Source organism: Chaetura pelagica, unplaced genomic scaffold, assembly GCF_000747805.2.
Source record: "Chaetura pelagica isolate M959 unplaced genomic scaffold, ChaPel_1.0 scaffold251, whole genome shotgun sequence".
NCBI classification, from domain to species: Eukaryota; Metazoa; Chordata; class Aves; order Apodiformes; family Apodidae; genus Chaetura; species Chaetura pelagica.
In genome coordinates this window covers 517,775-523,469 of record NW_009952271.1, presented here as the reverse complement: position 1 = coordinate 523,469, position 5,695 = coordinate 517,775, and positions in this window count along the sequence as shown.

The following is a 5,695-nucleotide window of genomic DNA, read 5'->3' as shown; positions in this document are numbered from 1 at the left end:
GCTAGAGGGGATCTGGGAGGGGCTGGGAATCCCCTGGGTTGTCTTAGGGGGGATCTGTGGGGGGCTTGGGGTGGTCCCTGATTTGGGGGATTGGAACAGGCTGCCCAGGTGGTGCAGCCTCCATCCCTGGAGGTGTTTGAAGAAGCGCTGAGATGTGTCTCCTCCTGGGCTTGCAGCTTTGGGAAAATGAAGCTTTGGAGTCCTCAGGGAAAAGAGGTGACTTTGGAGGTTTAGGTGGGATATCAGGAAGCACTTCCTCATGGAGAGGGTGACCAGACCTTGGGATGGGCTGCCCAGGGAAGGGGTGGAGGCACCAGCCCTGGAGGTGCTCAAGGACAGGCTGGTGGCGGCACTTAGTGCCCTGGTCTGGGGATGTGGGGCTGTTAGATCATAGGCTGGACTTGATGATCTTCAAGGTCTTTTCCAGCCCTGGGGATTCTGTGACTCTGAGAGGTGGTGGCATCTCCATCCTCAGAGACACCAAGAACTTGACCAGCCAAAGCCTTGAGCAACATGGGCTTGCTTTGGGGTGTGGTTGGCCAGGGACCACTGGAAGCCCCTTCCAAACTAAATTACTTTATGGATCTAATTCCATCTCATGAATTCAATGAATGAAGGAAAAAACATCTTTTAGTTTGATTTTGGTGCACATGTCCATTGGCTGACTTGTTTCCTCATTCTAAAATGTGTTTTATGACTGAGACTTGGTGGTCTCAAAGGTCTTTTCCAGCCTTTTCCAGTCTCTTCCAGCTCACAGAATTATGAGCTGGAATAATAATTCTGTGATTATTTTGATTTCCATGAATGCAAGAAGCAATGAAACCCTTGGTGCTGTGTCCAAAGCCAGAAGTCATAAGCAAGAGTGAGAAAACGTGCCAAAAAGCAGGAGGAGAACACCAGGAGATCTTTCCAGCTTCTCCCTGCCAGCAGGATAACCCATGTGGGACACCACTGGGTTTCTGGGAGCTCGTGAAATTCCGAAAGGCAAAATCTTGGAGTGTTGAAAGGCCCATTTAAAGAAATCAAAACCTCTCCTGCATTTCCCTGTGCAAAGAGGGCAGAGCTTGGGTGTCTTCTGCTTCCCCCTCACCTGGTGCAGCTGCTGGGAAATGAGTCACAGAGGAGGTGATGACACAGTTTAGGAAATTACCTGGTGAACCAGGGACTAAAAATGAGGAAGCAGCAGGAAATGAATCCTTCCTCTGTGTGATCTTCAAGCAATCCTAGCCAAGTGTCTGGGGTGTAAACAGGAGAAGGACCTGGAAGGAGGCGAAGTGCCTGAGGTCCACCTGGGTTCTGTGAGCCCTTGGTGGGGTACCAACCTGCTCCTCGGGTCAGCCCTGGTGCCAGAGGGGGATTTACCACATGGAGCTGAGAGGGGAAGGGAGAACCAAGGGAGAACAGGGCAGGCTGGGTGGGACTGGAAGGGGCCACCAGCATCACACCTGGGGCACCTCATCCCACAGGACACGTGGGACACTGCGCCCAGGTGTGTGAAGAGAGGCCTTCTAGACACAGGTGGGAATTATCTGCTGCCTTCTAGAGCCTAAAATACCTTTGTGGGGCTCTTTCACCTCTGGTAAAGCTGTCCCCTCCATAAGTGCAAGTCCCTCTAAGGGTTGTGAAGTCCTGCCTGGTGCTCCCTCTGTGTCCTCTGGTTGGTAAGAAGCTGCCACAAAACCTGAGCTGATATCAAGGGAGGAGAATCATGTTTAGACTTCTGTCACTTTTTAAAGAGATGAGAAACACAGATTTGTTTAATTTCAATATCTTTAACAACAGGGGGGGTTACTGGCTTCAGGTGGCTCCTCCAAAGCACACGTTGCTGTGGCCTCAAGCCCACCATGCTGCTGCAGAGGCTCTTGGCTTGAAAAAGCAGGTTTCAAACTGAACCTGAGGGGCTGTACAGGTCGATTGGATAAAAATCCAACATCACCTTTGATCCTCTGTTAAAGTTATACCAGGGGCTGGCTGGCAAGGCTTCCCACGGGAGGACTGCAGCCCCAGCCTGAAGTCATCTACCTTGAGCAGAAGGAGCTTGGTTGAGAAATGAAGGTGCTGGGCCTTCCTGGGGTCATATATTTGACATATCTACTTTCTGTAAACTCTTTTCTAAGGTGCTTCATAACAGGGAAAGCCTCTGGGAGCCAAGGAGCTGCCAGGGCTGGCCAAAGGCAACGGGGTTGCTTCCAGCAGGTTTTCCTCCTTTGTGCAGGGAAAGCTGTTGCTGTGGATGTTCAGAGTTGGTGATGGGAATGAAGGGACTTTGGGGAGCTCTGGAGCTGGTGTGTCTGGCAAAGCTTTGCCCTTTCTTACAGATGGCATCGTGCTCTTGCCTTGGATAACCTCTAACCCCCTGGAGCATCACTGAGCAGACTCAACAGCTGCATTTTTAAAAAGGCCTTGAAGGGTTTCCAGTTGGGAGCTGCCTCCCTCCCTGGCCTGGTTTTTCACACAGATGGGATGTCTGGAGACCTCAGGAGGGTGGAAGCCAATTAGGACATCTGGGCCTCCTCAGCACCTTCACTCTTTGTTGCAGGCTAGCTTTTATCTCTGTGCTTTCTGGTCTTCAGAGAACATCACAGTCACCCAGACACCAGGCGTGTTCCTGGCAGAGCCCATGGCTGCTGAGGGTGCCTTGGTGGTGGAGGGAGGGAGCAAAGTGGGAGGAGCTGCAATTTGCAGGTTTCATGAGCCCTTATAACTCTTGTTTGGGTGACCCAGGGGCTCACCTTGAAGCTGCAGCAGTTGCTGGTTGTAAAACTGGTGACGCTCCTCGGGGACTCACTGTGGCTGCCAGAAAGGTCAGGGATCCAATGCAGAGCCTGTCCTTAGTGGCATGTACACATTATATATATAAATATACATATATATATAGCCCTTCATCTAGATCTGAAGCAGATGACTTGAGTATGTTTTCCCTGCTGGGACTCCCAAGCAACCAAAACCAGATGGGTTATTAATAATGATCACGTGCTGGACTGTTCATGTGCTTAAAACTGAGGCTGCATGGGTGAGAAGGCAGGCTGGGACTTGCTTCTGCTCTCCTGCTGTCCCTGCCCCAGAGAGGTTCTTCCTTTTAAATAAAAGCTCCATCTATTAGAGGAGTTGTAGGCACTGTCTGTACTGGGAGACCAGTATCATAGCGGTGATACTGGGGAGGCTGTCAGTGCCTGGTGTCAATGACAAGACCTTAGCAGCTGTTTTAATTCTCAGAAAATTGCATATGTATGTTTATATATCTATAAAAGTATATATTATATTTATTCTATAAGTACAGTGATACTTCACTCACAGTGTGCTTGGAGTTTTCTCTTTCTGCTGCTCTCCCCTAGGGCTGCAGAGTGACTCAAACCCAGAAGTGCCATTTCTGGGGTGGAAACCTGGAATTGCCCAGTTCCAATGTAAAGAAGAGAACAAAAAAGATTCAGCTGTTTTTTAAGAATCCTCTTGGGAAAAGTTGCATCCTTGTGAGTCACGTGCTGTACAGAGATGTAAAAACCTTGCATTTTGGGAACCAGCTGCTGATGGTTGGAGGTCCCTTCTGGTCTGTTGTCCTGCCTCTAATTCCCTTGGTCAGGAAAGGAGGAGGGTTGGGAATCGCAGAACCATGAGTGCTGAAGTCCCTCTCCTCACTCTCCAGCTACACTTGAGCCAAGTATATTTGGGGTGGGTTGTTTTTTTTCTTCCATGTATTCTGCTGGTTTCCTGGAGATGCTTCCAGGTTGGTCTTGGCAGGGATTAAAGTGTGTCTTGGCAGTTATGGAAGTGAGAAGTTATTTCTGAAGTTACTAGGTGCTTAAATTCTCCAGGAGTTCAGTACATCAGGGACTGGGGCTTCTTCCAGCAGCACCAGGGGCCACAGGAGGGACCTTCCCACCCCATGTGGAGCAGCATCTCACACCCTGTGTCCTGCCAGCACATGCAGGTCACCTTGGTGTTCTGAGGGCTACCTCCACCTCCAGTTAAAGCCTCCTGCTATGAAGCACTCGTGTGTTGCTTGGTTATCATCTCTCCTTAAATTGTGGTTCTCTCTGTCTTTATCCTGCTTCCTCTTCTCTGAGTGGAGGCCCAAGCTTATAGGTGGTCCTTGGTTATGGGTCATGAGCAGTGAGCTTAAAATATAACCCCAAAAAGCCTGCTTTGGTACTGGTGAAGTCCTGATTATGTGCTTTATAAGGGAATTCCATGTTTCCTGTTGCATGTCTTTAGCTCCCCAGCAGCAACTCCTTTCAGGAAGGCCCGAGGAAGGCAGGGACAGGCTTTTTGTTTTCCTAAAGGAAGCAATTTTTTAAGAGACAGGATTTTATCAGGGCAATGGATCAGCTCAGCACCTGGCTGAGCTCCGTCCCTCCCCAGCAGTGGATGGAGGGTCCCTCCATCTGTCCCCTCCGTCTGTCCCTCTTCTCCCTGTGCCACACGGTGCTTTCCTACACGAGATGGCGCTCTCTGCCTTCCAATAAAGCCAAATGCAATCAGCATTAACTAGTTTTTTAATTATCCCCCCCACCCTCAACGCCAGGCTTTGCCCCAGCCCTGCCTAACCCCAGGGATGCTCATGGGAACCCAGAGCAGCTCTGACCCTGGAGGTTTCCAGCCACACATTCAATGCTGGAGGAGCAGGGGTGTGGTGAAGACCCCTCCACCACCTCCAGCTCGTTAAAAAGAAAGGCTGCTAATTGCTTTTTCCAGCCCATCATTTAAGACTCCTGTGATACAGCCTTGTCCTCCAAGCCCAGCTCGGATGCTCTTCCCCATCCTTGCCCTGCCCTTGCTGGTCTGTGAGCCCCAACCCAGGGGGACAAGGCGGCCCCATGGGGGGGGGGGGTGTGGACCCTCAGGGCTTCCTGAGCTCCTTTTGGGTCCAAGGCTTGGCTGGGGGGGCTGGGCCAGGCCCCCCTTTTTGCCTGCAGGAAGGAGCTCCTGCCGTCCCCAGGAGTGCTTTGGGAGGGAAATATGATAGGGGAGCTGATGGTGCTGGCATTAAAAATTCATCTGCCTGGTGGGCTCTTCCAAATAAGTCCAGGAAGGGTGAGTTCCTGCCTCCTGGGAGGCTGGTGAGAGACCTCGGGCTGCCCGCCCTCCCCAGCCAACACCTCCCCTGGCCCCAGGGGCCCCCATCACCCCAGGGGTGGGTTCTGCTCCTTCGTGGTGTGGGGGGCAGCCGTGCTGGGATGAGGGGTACCCGGCCTGGGGGAAGCTGGGGGACCCACAGGATGATGGGGGGGTGGGGGTGGGGCTGGCATGGGTTGTGGGGTGACCCTAGGGGGTGCAGGGATGTGGGGCAGCTGGAGGAGGGTGGGCAAGAGGGAAACAGGTGGGAAAGGGTCCTTGATGGGGACCCAAGAGTCGCCCAAGAGGAGTGGGATGTGGGGAACGATCCTGGGTGGGATGTGAGAAGGTACAGGGGACGTCCTGGAGTGTGGGGTGCTCCGGAAATGGGGGTACCAGGGAGGGACTGGGGTGCCGAGGAGGGGTAACCCAGTAGAATGGGATGCGGTGGGATGGGCGACCTGGAGGTGGGGTGCTGGCTCCCCGGGGGGCTGGGATGCTGGGATGCTGGGCTCTCCAGGGCTGGGATGCTGGGCTCCCGGAGGGCTGGGATGCTGGGCTCCCGGGGGGCTGGGATGCTGGGCTCTCCAGGGCTGGGATGCTGGGATGGTGGGCTCCCGGGGGGGGGGGGGGGTGGCGTCGC